Source organism: Megalobrama amblycephala, linkage group LG5 (assembly GCF_018812025.1).
Source record: "Megalobrama amblycephala isolate DHTTF-2021 linkage group LG5, ASM1881202v1, whole genome shotgun sequence".
NCBI classification, from domain to species: domain Eukaryota; kingdom Metazoa; phylum Chordata; class Actinopteri; order Cypriniformes; family Xenocyprididae; genus Megalobrama; species Megalobrama amblycephala.
This window is the reverse complement of record NC_063048.1, coordinates 8477861-8490928: the sequence shown is the minus strand read 5'-3', so window position 1 is coordinate 8490928 and position 13068 is coordinate 8477861. Positions and strand designations below refer to the sequence as shown.

Genomic DNA, 13068 nt, shown 5'->3' with positions numbered 1-13068 from the left:
TGAATTTTCAGCATCATTACTCCAGTTTTCAGTGTCACATGATGCTTCAGAAATCATTCTAATATGATGATTTGCTGCTCAAGACATTTATTATTATTATCAATGTTGAAAACAGTTGTGTACAATTTTTTTTCAGGATTATTTGATGAATAAAAAGTTCAAAAGAACAGCGTATATCTGAAATAGAAAGCTTTTGTAACATTATAAACGTCTTTACTGTCACTTTTGATCAATTTAATGTGGCCTTGCTAAATAAAAGTATTCATTTCTTTAAAAAAAAAAAAAAATAAATTCTTACCGACCCCAAACTTTTGAATGGTAGTGTATAATGTTACAAAAGCTTTGTATTTCAGATAAATGCTGTTCTTTTGAACTTTCTATTCATCAAATAATCCTGAAAAAAAAAAGTACACAAATGTTTTCAACACTGATAATAATAATGCAGAGGCTTAGTCGACCAAGATTTTATTAGCCAGTTAGTCACAAAAAATAATCCACAGAAAGTGGTGAATTCATGCAGTCTGTGACGGACAGATCGTTAAAGATGGGTTGTTGTGGTAATTACAGTATGTCGAGCTGGAAATCCAAACGTTCACCTATCATCCATCGTCCTCAAAAATGGCTTATCATTTGAAACGTGTAAGTAGTAGCAACTTTACATAGCTGCTCACTCTAACCTAGATAAATGTGCGCTATTTTATATTCAAGAGTTTGTGTGGAGTGTGAAACTGAAGTACAGCACACTTACTGCAAGACATGGAGGCGCCGGCGCGATCACTGGCATTGTTTCAACTTAAAATACTCTGTCTCTGTTTTTTTTCATACAGATAAAAATAATACATCATTCTGAACTGTAAAGGGTTTTATTTTTATATTTTATATTTTTTATTTTTACTTTTATTTGTGTACACTCACAATAACAGCAAAACTTTGTGCTTTTGTAAAATAAAGAAAACAAACAGGATGCGCCTTCTGCCATCTTGGTCTTCCTGAACAGCAGCACGTCACATAAATGAACTGAAACTCAGCGTATGGGCTAATTGCCTCACAGACACGAGAAATATATCTATAGAAAGCTTGAAACTTCTACTTTTAAACTAACCAAATTCAAATTGAAATCAAATACTCTCTGATTATGTAATCCATATGGCTTCCATCTGATTCAACAAAAAAAAAAAAACTAGTTTATTACAATAAACAATTAAAATGATATTTTATAATAATAAACTTATATAAACTTGCTACTTTCTTCCAACACATTCATAATCATTACTTTTGCCAGTGTTTTGCGACATGCTTTATGTGTGTGCTTGAGCTGAGCGCGAGGCATATATTCTGCCCCCAGTATATTTAAGTAATTAAATTAATATAAACGTGTGATTAGTCAACTAATGGATTAAATGAACTACTACTAGACTAGAAAAATCTTTAGTCAGGGGCAGCCCTAGTAATCAGAATGTGCAAACTCCTTCGATTTAAAATTGCAGTGTAACGGCCAGCTCAGTAAGACTTTTTATTCGAAAGCATGCACAGGACAGAAATTACTTCGCTCACTTCTACAGCAGATAAGATGCCAACATCTACTTTTCTGCAGAAACTCTACAATTGACTATTTTCATAAAGATAAGCATTCAATGAATGATCCTAATTAGCAGATCATGCTTTAAAGGATTTCATGCAGTGACTGGTGATTAGCTCAACAATGAAAGAGCAGAATGAGTAAAGAGGATCAGGGTGACAATGAGAGTCACTATTATAAATTGTTTAAAGGAGCTGGTGCCTTTGAAATGGGAAATGTCTTTGTGGGGATTAGGGACACAAGGTCATGCATATTCACTAAAGGCATGATCCTGCTAATTACGCTCAGAACAATAGATTTTGGCCTTTACTGGGCTGCACACAAAGCTAATTAACAGCATCTGTTGGTGAAATCAAAAGTGCACTAGCTAACATTAAAGAGAGCAAGAACTCACAAGCAGTTTTCTGTAGTGCTGTATGAGACGGGTTTCACTGCCTTGTGTTTTATTTAGCATTAGTTTGGTGAACACAAGCTTCAAAGACCAATGAATGTTTTTAGCATCAGTATATGGTCTACAAATGATCTTAACTCCAGCCATCCTGACCATCATTAATGGTAACGGGCAAAACATACTGAGCATAAGCACACAGTCGGCGATCCGTCAACAAAACACACAACAGTGGCTGTGTAAATTAAAACACGTGATTTAGTAACTAAAGCTGATACTGTTTATATCATACAATTGCTCAATTACACTAAAACAAAGATAAGTGTAGCAACTCATGTTGTATTAACAAAGCATAATATATTTAAGTGTGACATTATCAATACAATAAAATTTTCATAATGTAATTCTCTCAAAACGTGTTATGTGTTACATTATTAATGTAATACAGTGTTCATAGTGTAATAATCTTCTCAAAACATAAAATCTTGAGCTCATAATGTAATAATTTTTACATTATGAAAAATGTGTTACATTATAAGCTCGCCAAAAATATTGTCATAATTGTAATAGATTTTTTAAAACATAAATAAACATTGGTATTGCCTTATGGCACATTTTTGAAAATCTAAATCTAGTCTTTAACTACAAAATCCACCAGATTTAAATATTCAAGCAATTACTACTACTACTGATGTTGATATTATTATCATTATTACTGTAGATTATTTATATATACACATTAGCCAATTCTTCTGTATAACATCCTGTGAAGAACAAGTCACCTAATGTTACATTTACCTTGAGAAAAATTGGCCAATAAAGTCTTTAGTTTGTTAGTTATCTAGAAGAATTAAAAGCATCTCCATAGAGAATCATATCATTAAAATTATAAATATTTTTGTACAATATAAACAAGTTATGACAAGCATTTAAAGTGCATAGTAAAACTTAAAATGTGTTTTTGTGTCAAAACTCAAAATGAAGCACATCAAAATCACCAATTTTTTATGAAAATGGTGAGTTCACAATGTAGCCTAATACACCTACTTTTCTTTTAATGCAGCTTATTTGTGTACACTTTATTTTAAGGTGTCTTAGTTGAAGTAATTAAACATTTAAATACCAAGTGATATCATTAACAAAACATCCACCTTATTTTGCAATGCGGAAGTAAGCTATTTTCTGTGAATGTGTGAGACTTACGTTTCATTAATAGCCAGATTGTAACATGCGGCTGTAGTAGTTAGAGCACAATGAAGAGGGAAATCCAATATAAGAGTATTTAATCTCAGGAGAAACCGCAAATATACAACAACCACATAATTCAAATATGACACGGAACAAATAACTGAGGAAACTAAGATATTAAATACACAGAAGCTGTGTTTGAAATCGCCTCCTATACCCTCATTCACTATTCTCGGTATTCCTCACTAATATAGTCCACTTGAAGGAGTGAATGAGAATGAGTGAGTGAACTCGGACACTGAGTGCGCCGGAAGGGCTGCCGCTTTTGCATAATTTGTGTTGTTTAATAATTATATGAAACTTAGCAAACTGGCAGTTCCAGTAGTAAAGAAAACATTTATTTTGGACTCTGTCATGGAAACTAGCATGTATAAACCTTAATTGAACAATTTAATAATCAATCAAATAGGAATTTATAACTGTATGATATTATGCTGTACCCATATTGGACCAGCGTTTTGGAAAATGGATGGATTCAGCTGTGAGCAGAGATATGTATGTGTCACATTCGACCACTCCAGACACGTCAGCGCACGCCATCTTGGAACGGTCAGTGTGTCGTCACTCAGAGTAAGAATCAATGATGGCACAACACTGCGTTGACTCTGGTTGTGAAACCGCTGAGATTTATATTCCCGAAGAAATGGGATAACCTTCCACAGGTGGGAATGTGTTGGTTTGTGTTATATATATTAAAGAGTTAGTTCACCCAAAAATGTAAATTCTGTCATTTATTACTCACCCTCATGTTGTTCCACACCTGTAAGACCTTTGTTCATCTTCAGAACACAAGTTAAGATAATTAATTAGAAAAGCAGCATAATTACCACATTTAAGGTCCAGAAAGGCACCAAAGACATTGTCAAAACAGTTCATGTGACTACAGTGGTTCAACCTTAATGTTACGAAGCGAACGAGAATACTTTTTCCGTGCAAAATCAAAACAAAAATAATGACTTTATTCAACAATTTAGTCTAAGCCGGCATTCTGACGTAGAACCTGGAAGCACTGCACTGTCTAAACAATGTAAACATTGTAGGACAAAGACAGGTAATAGAAGAAATTGTTCAAAAAAGTCATTGCTTTTGTTTTTGCGCACAAAAAATATTTTCTCGTCGCTTCAAAAAATTAAGGTTGAACCACTGTAGTCACATGGACTATTTTAACGATGTTTTTACTACTCTTCTGGATCTTGAATGTGGTAATTTCATAGCTTTTTATGGGGGATTAAAAAACCTCTTGGATTTCATGAAAAATATCTTCATTTGTGTTCTGAAGATGAACAAAGGGTGTGGAATGACATGAGGGTGAGTAAATAATGACAGAAATGTCATTTTTAGGTGAACTAACTCTTTAACTCAATATTACAGGTCTTTATCATGGTAGTTTTAAATGTTTTTACTTTGGCAACTTTTTAATGTTGTGTTTGCTCATGCCTGCATCTTCTTGTATTGCACCAGTTTAATTAAATAATCTGCTGATGTCTATTTTATTAGATATAGATATTCATACATGTGTCTAACAGTTGCAGACGCAATCAACTTGGTCTCGAATGGTCACGGACCGGCTTTGACCATTCCAATATTTGTGCTTACAAACCAGCGTGTTTATAATTACAACAATACAATCCATTAGCTATATAAAGCTGTTTTGTACAGCTAAAAATAACTGGAAGCAGATGACACCATAAGCCAGACACATTAAATTTACAAATGGCTTCGTCTACTCTAATGTTAAAAGTAAAGTTGAACGTGCTGACGTAAGAAATCTGCTTTGGACCAACCATAAAGCTCTGTCGCAGTTGTATACGGTACTTTCTCTGGTGCTTTTAACTGTTTTTCTATGTAAACATGCCCTAAACGGACATCTGACTTCTGTCACTCTGAAGTTAAAATAAATGTAGTCAAATTGAACTAAATAAAACTAAAGCGCTTCTCCTCAGCATTTTAAGGTCATTTCCGATGATTAACATCACAGAGTTTACTGGTATTTTGGTACTGGTGTGTGAATGGTACCGTACGCCGTTGATTGTGTGAACAGCACATTTGTGTATTTACAAACCCGATTCCAAAAAAGTTGGGACACTGTACAAATTGTGAATAAAAAAGGAATGCAATAATTTACAAATCTCATAAACTTATGTTATCTATATTCTATTGTGAATAAAACATATCAAATGTTGAAAGTGAGATATTTTGAAATGTCATGCCAAATATTGGCTCATTTTGGATTTCATGAGAGCTACACATTCCAAAATAGTTGGGACAGGTAGCAATAAGAGGCCAGAAAAGTTAAATGTACATATAAGGAACAGCTGGAGGACCAATTTGCAACTTATTAGGTCAATTGGCAACATGATTGGGTATAAAAAGAGCCTCTCAGAGTGGCAGTGTCTCTCAGAAGTCAAGATGGGCATTGAGTTTGAAGTTATCATCATCTACAGTGCATAATATCATCCAAAGATTCAGAGAATCTGGAACAATCTCTGTGCGTAAGGGTCAAGGCCAGAAAACCATACTGGATGCCCGTGATCTTCGGGCCCTTAGACGGCACTGCATCACATACAGGAATGCTACTGTAATGGAAATTGTCGGTGAACACAATCCTCCGTGCCATTCGGCGTTGCCGGCTAAAACTCTATAGGTCAAAAAAGAAGCCATATCTAAACATGATCCAGAAGCGCAGGTGTTTTCTTTGGGCCAAGGCTCATTTAAAATGGACTGTGGCAAAGTGGAAAACTGTTCTGTGGTCAGACGAATCAAAATTTGAAGTTCTTTTTGGAAAACTGGGACGCCATGTCATCCGGACTAAAGAGGACAAGGACAACCCAAGTTGTTATCAGCGCTCAGTTCAGAAGCCTGCATCTCTGATGGTATGGGGTTGCATGAGTGCGTGTGGCATGGGCAGCTTACACATCTGGAAAGGCACCATCAATGCTGAAAGGTATATCCAAGTTCTAGAACAACATATGCTCCCATCCAGACGTCGTCTCTTTCAGGGAAGACCTTGCATTTTCCAACATGACAATGCCAGACCACATAATGCATCAATTACAACATCATGGCTGCGTAGAAGAAGGATCCGGGTACTGAAATGGCCAGCCTGCAGTCCAGATCTTTCACCCATAGAAATGGCCGCATCATAAAGAGGAAGATGCGACAAAGAAGACCTAAGACAGTTGAGCAACTAGAAGCCTGTATTAGACAAGAATGGGACAACATTCCTATTCCTAAACTTGAGCAACTTGTCTCCTCAGTCCCCAGACGTTTGAGACTGTTATAAAAAGAAGAGGGGATGCCACACAGTGATAAACATGGCCTTGTCCCAACTTTTTTGAGATGTGTTGATGCCATGAAATTTAAAATCAACTTATTTTTCCCTTAAAATGATACATTTTCTCAGTTTAAACATTTGATGTGTCATCTATGTTGTATTCTGAATAAAATATTGAAATTTGAAACTTTCACATCATTGCATTCTGTTTTTATTCACAACTTGTACAGTGTCCCAACTTTTTTGGAATCGGGTTTGTACCAGAAAAGTGGTTCTGGTTTTACAGTAATTTACCGGGATTGCTATGTGAAAGGGGCTATTGATTCATCAAATGGGGTCATATGGATTACCGTCGTGTTCATTTTGATCCATCCACTTGCACTTCTACTTTCCACTTGACCTATCCCCTAAAAAGTATGACATTAGACAATATTTAAATCCATCAAGTGTATTCATTACAGTCACTAAATTCTTTGCTTCAATCAACTTGTGTTCTTGTCAATCTGTGTAGTTCATGAGAGCGGTCAAACACACAAATGACCCTCTCGACTAGACTCTCTTGCTGGAATTTGCTCTTTAAAAATCTTTTACAGATAATCTAAATGTCAGCAGTGATCCCAAGAGCGATCATGTAGTTCCAGTAAGCCACTGACGAAAAAAAAAGGCAACTGACAACAGTTGTAAACATCAATGCACGTGAAAGTGACGGTTTGTAATTGAGACAAAGAAATATGAATAAACTGGAGTAAAGGATTTAAAAAGCTAACATTCTACATTTCTAATTAATCAAGCTGCCAGACATTCTGACCTCCAGAGACTAACGTATGAGAAACTACGACTGCCACAAAGGCAAATCTGTTACAGATGTGTGCACTCGTATCACTTGAACCAGAAGCAGAATCTGTGACAGTTCAGTGATAAAACAGCTCTGGAAGACCAGATGCTGACAAATGAAGAGGAAGAGACAAGAACACGCATAGATATACTTATGAAGTGAACCATCTTTTGATATTAAAGGGGTGTAAAAAAAAAAAAAAAAAAAAAATGGTGCCCATACATTAACCCTGTCCACAGCCCACACCTGCTACAATCTATCTCCACTGACATGTTCGCTACACATGGAGGGAAACGAAATCGTATTATCTAAAGCACTAAATTGAATAAGGTTGACCCGACTCGCTCGGTGTCCTTTGCAGAGCAATCTGTCACGTCAAGGTGCTAGAGTTCATTGAAATCAATGGTGAGTCTGATGTGGTCTGGGTGCTGGGAGACAGATTTCGCCAGTGTCTCAGATGATTTTTCACTCAATTTTCAGTCCTAAGCTTCATTTACACAGCCGGCGGGGAATCAGAGGGAGTCGCTGAGCTAGGACAAGGCTACTTCATAATGGGTAAATTCAGTGGTGTAGCAACCATTATAACTGGAGAGCAGAGGTCCTCCTTACTTTTAAAAAAGTACTTAATTCGCCGTTTATTTCATATTTGAGCTTTACGTGACAAGAAATCAGAGACAAACAGTTATTCTGTCACCCCTATGCCAATCTTAAAAGGATAGTTCACCCAAAAATGAAAATTACCCCATGATTTACTGACCCTCAAGTCATCCTAGGTGTATATGACTATCTTCTTTCAGATGAACACAATTGGAGCTATATTATAAATATCCTGGCTCTTTCAAGCTTTATAATGCATCCATCCATCATAAAAGTAATCCATATGATATTAATAAAGGCCTTCTGAAACGAAGCGATGGGATTTGGTAAGAAAAATATCCACATTTAAAACTTTATTAACTATAATAACTAGCTTTCAGCAGATGGCTGTACACATCAATTTGCAGCAGAAGAGTAACCCCTGACCCTACGCATGATGCATTAATGAACACGGGAGCGCAGAGGATAGAGCAAAACAAAACACCGGTCACGAATTAGAAGCCTAAAACGAAAAGTTTTAAGGAGAAATTTTGGAGGATTTCGATATAAGAGAAGAGGAGCTTGAGTTTGTTGCCCAGCTCTATTTGTTTGAAATGAGAAATAAGCTTACAATACTCCTACATCCTTCAGCAGGAAACCCAAACGTTCGCCATCACAATATAAAGTATAAAGTTTGTATGCTTTACACACTTTTTGTGTATTTATGGCGAGCAGGGCGCGAGGCCGGTCGCGCGAGAGTTAACGAGCTCCACCTGGGAGGCGCATCGGCCTTGAGTCTCTCATGGAGGAGCTCCGGGAACATAAAAGGAGGAGCGACAACAGTGAAGGACAAGAGAGGACCAGGCCTGGATATAATTTTATATTTTGTTATGTTTGTGTGGCCGGCAGACGTCCGCGAGGTTCTGCCGGCATTACTTTAGTTTTGTATTTGTTTATTTTGAATTAAAGTTTTGTTGAACGTTCGCCAGTTCCCGCCTCCTTCTTCCCATACTTACGAACTGTGTTACAGTATTGTTTTATTGTATTTAAATGTTTAGAGTTCTTTTTGCTGTAAGAAAAAAGTTATAAACCTGTTAGGAGGACAACACTTTTTTTGTAACCTAATTCAATATGTGATAATACCATATACCATAATAGTGCTTCAGCACTTATGGTGATATGAAAATGTGATACAGTTACATGCCTAATATATATATACACAGTTTAAATTAGGACTATAAATAATTATATAATTATAACAGTTTGAAGCAGAAAACCTTGTGTAATTTTTGTATTCTCCTTATATCCCACTTATTAAGCTAAAACACATTATGTGAAAAATTTGCATTGCTCTCCTAAAGTTTTTTTAATGCGCTCCTAAACTTATGAGCACATGTTCTCCTTGGGAAAAAGAAAGTGTCAAGCCCTGATAACATACTGTACATAAGCAAACAGTCATGGTCTGTCAAGTTGGATGCTGCCTTTAGTCAGCAATCAGAAATATTGTCAAGGGGAGACTGGTTTACAACTGACCCACCAGGAGAGGTCAGACACAAAGCAGGACTCCTTGAAGTTCTCACAGATCACTTTTCATTCTTAGTTGATACCGTCTGAAGGACTAGTACAGATGGCTTTCGGGTAGTGCGGTGGCTTATAGCGTGTAGAAACCAGCTGTCATTTCTTGATTGAATGTGTAGCCCTTTTCATTCAGAGATTCTGGAAAATATTTGGAAAAATTCCTGTAATTGTTCTGGCATTGAGTGATTTTGTTCATTCTCAATGAACAAAACCAGGGTCTGATACTGGTCTGAATTTTCCAGCATTCCAACTGAGTGATTCATTGTCTTTCTTTGAGAGCACAGGCACCCTAGAGTCTGAAAGATCAGGCTTTTTACCAAGATCAAAATACTTCCTGTGTTGTCAAATTATCCTTTTTACACATGAGATTCTGCGTGTAATTTGTTTGGGTGTAAAGCCCTGGGTGTACTCCATTTTTTACGCGTACACACACAGTCAAACACACAGCCTTGCAAAGTATACTTCATTTGATTCGTACACATACACAGGTGTTTGACGCATGCACCGTTTTGAGCAATATCTCTCCACAAGTTACAACCCATGTAAATATATTTGTATTCATTCATGCTAGAGTTGTACAAATGAGGGTACTTTCTAACCTCTTCACACAATCTCTCGTCTATGTAGGCCTTCATCGTCGCTGTAACTTGCACGTGTTCCAGTTTGTTCTGTGTATCCAGTTTTTCTTTGATTACCTTGTGAATCGACACCCTCAGGACACGGTTGCCACCTTGTGGACAAACTAATTACTGCAAAAAAAATTAAACGCAAGTGTAAATCTGGCAGTGTGCGTACTCTTCTGATGACAAAATTTGCGTCACGTGCACTATACGCTGACCCTCGCGTATTCATAAAAAGTGAATTATAGGGGTGAATTCAAGTTGGTTGGGACACTTTTTCCCAGTCATCTCAATGACAAAAAGTGTCCCAATTACCCTGAATTCACCCTACTTTACAATACTTAATCCAGCTTAATGTGCACAGACAACTGTAAGCTATTTGTTGGTAGAAGAGTAATCAGTGTGACTTTTTCAAATGTTCAAACCTTTAAAAAAGTTAGTTTGAGCATTCCGACATGTTAACTCAATCACTGGTTTGGAGTGGAACTACCTGTTTTACCAAACAATGGAGGAAAGGAGTGTTGCATGGAAACACTTACAGTTGTGTTTCAAATAGAAATCGCTTACAGCTGCCTTAAATGACATGTCAGTGTTTGCCTCAGTGTTTCCTATACAGAATTCGGACTTACAGTGGGGACAATGACTATTAATAAACTGGAAACTGGAAGTGATTTTGATGCAAATTACTGGGTTCACATTTACAAAAACTAACACACACTCACAAACACACCAAGGACAGCCAGTAATGTGACCTCATAACCCAGAGCCCAAAAGGTTAGGTGTTATACTAACAGTGCAAGACAACCGCATGCCTCGTCTCTAAAGACAGCTGGATCTATCTGTAAAGAGCCTTTAGATTTTTCTTCTTTCATCTCAGTATTTCATGTATCTTTAACACATCTCCTCACAGGCTGAATCTGTAATTCTGTTCTGTACAACAGCAATAACATTTCACTAGAGGCAAGGCTAATAAAAATAAAATCAACTGTCATTATACATTTTGAATGAGCCTCTCAGAGCCAGATCAGATATTAATCTTGGACTGCAAAAGATTTTCCTCAAAGGATGAATGTTCCTATAAACAAATGTAGTTTAGTCAAACCCAGGTCCTAAAGTCCTAAACTGCCTTCAGATGTTTATAGTGTCTTATCTTTGTTTATGTTCAACATCTTGTTAATGGAGATAAAGAATTACAGGATTTTTTTTTCTTGAATTTGCTTCATCAATTACGGGTTGCAGTGTAAGATAACAGAAGACAGAAGACTGCCAACACCTCTCCAGAGGAGCAAGGTTTCCCTTATCCAAACAAACATGCACGCACGCACACACACACACACACACACACACACACACACACACACACACACACACACAAAAAAAAACATGCACAGCAAAGTCTGAGAGGGGTAACATCACCAAAATAAGCATGATTTGTTTCAGTTGAGAAGACAATTAATTTACACAAAAGCTAGTATTGGACTAGGGCAGTAGTACCAAAAAAAAAAAAAAAAAAATATATATATATATATATATATTATATATAAAGTATGTATAAATATAATATATATTATATATAAATAGTATATATAATATTTTTCTATATATATATATATATATATATATATATATATATATATATATATATATATATATATATATATATATATATAGAGAGAGAGAGAGAGAGAGAGAGAGAGAGAGAGAAAAAAATATACGGAAGAGGATTAGGGCCAAGCAATAATAAAAAAAAATCATCTCGAGATTAAAGTTACATTTCGAGAAAAAAGTCGAGATAAAATGTTGAGAATAAACTCATTAAATTACGAGAGAAAAAACTCGTTAAATTTCGAGAAAAAAGTCGAGATAAAATGTTGAGAATAAACTCATTAAATTACGAGAGAAAAAACTCGTTAAATTACGAGAAAAAAGTTGTTAAATTAGGAGAACAAATTCGTAATTTAACGAATTTCTTCTCGTAATTTAACTACTTTTTTCTCATAATTTAATGACTTTATTCTCAACATTTTATCTCGACTTTTTTCTCGAAATTTAATGACATTTTTCTCATAATTTAACTAATATTTTCTCGTAATTTAACGGCTTTTTTCTCGTAATTTAATGACTTTATTCTCAACATTTTATTGTCAACATTTTATCTCGACTTTTCTCGTAATTTAATGAGTTTTTTTCTCGTAATTTAACGAGTTTATTCTCAACATTTTATCTCGACTTTTTTCTCGAAATTTAACGAGTTTTTTCTCGAAATTTAACAACTTTAATCTCGAGATGTTTTTTTTTTTTATTATTGCTTGGCCCTAATCCTCTTCCGTAAATATATAATATATAAATAATATAAATAAAAAAAAAACTATAAAATTCCAGCAAATACTGAATAATTATGAGCAAAATACTTATTCATACTTAGAAAAGTTTAAAGAGGCACTGCTATATAGATCTAACTGTTGGCAGGTTGTACAGATGAGTGGTGATTTTAACAGAATACTTGAAACTTGATGTTCAACTTGATAGTATACTGTGTGTTACAAGGGGAATGTGATGTATTGATCCCCAGAGTATCAGCCTAAAAAACCGTGCAGTAAAATGAGATCAATTTTGAATGCGAACACGTCCAGACTGCTCTGAGTCAGTGAGCTATAAATGACTGCGGATCAGAGCCAGACTGCAAGAGCCGGGACAGGTTTCACACCAGACAGACTGGGGGCCGTGGAAATAACAGAGAAACACAGAGAGAGATTGTTGTGAATATGACAAATTGGGAACATACACAGAACAATACAACTGATATTTGTAAAGACTACATAGTACTACATAGAGTTGCACGATTCTGAATAAATTGAGAATCTCTTTTTTTTGTTTTCGGAACAAGATCGCATGGGTGTTTTAATCAAGTTCACAATCGTGCAGCTACAAATTAGACATTCGACACCACATAAAAACTCATTTTAGCGA

The 13068-nt window shown here is 35.7% G+C and overlaps 1 protein-coding gene across 4 annotated transcripts in view; it reads right to left on the bottom strand.

Annotated features, from left to right (window-relative positions):
* Window positions 1–13068, bottom strand: part of tiam2a (TIAM Rac1 associated GEF 2a) — a 136257-nt gene that overhangs the window by 90075 nt on the left and 33114 nt on the right. The window lies entirely within an intron of this gene.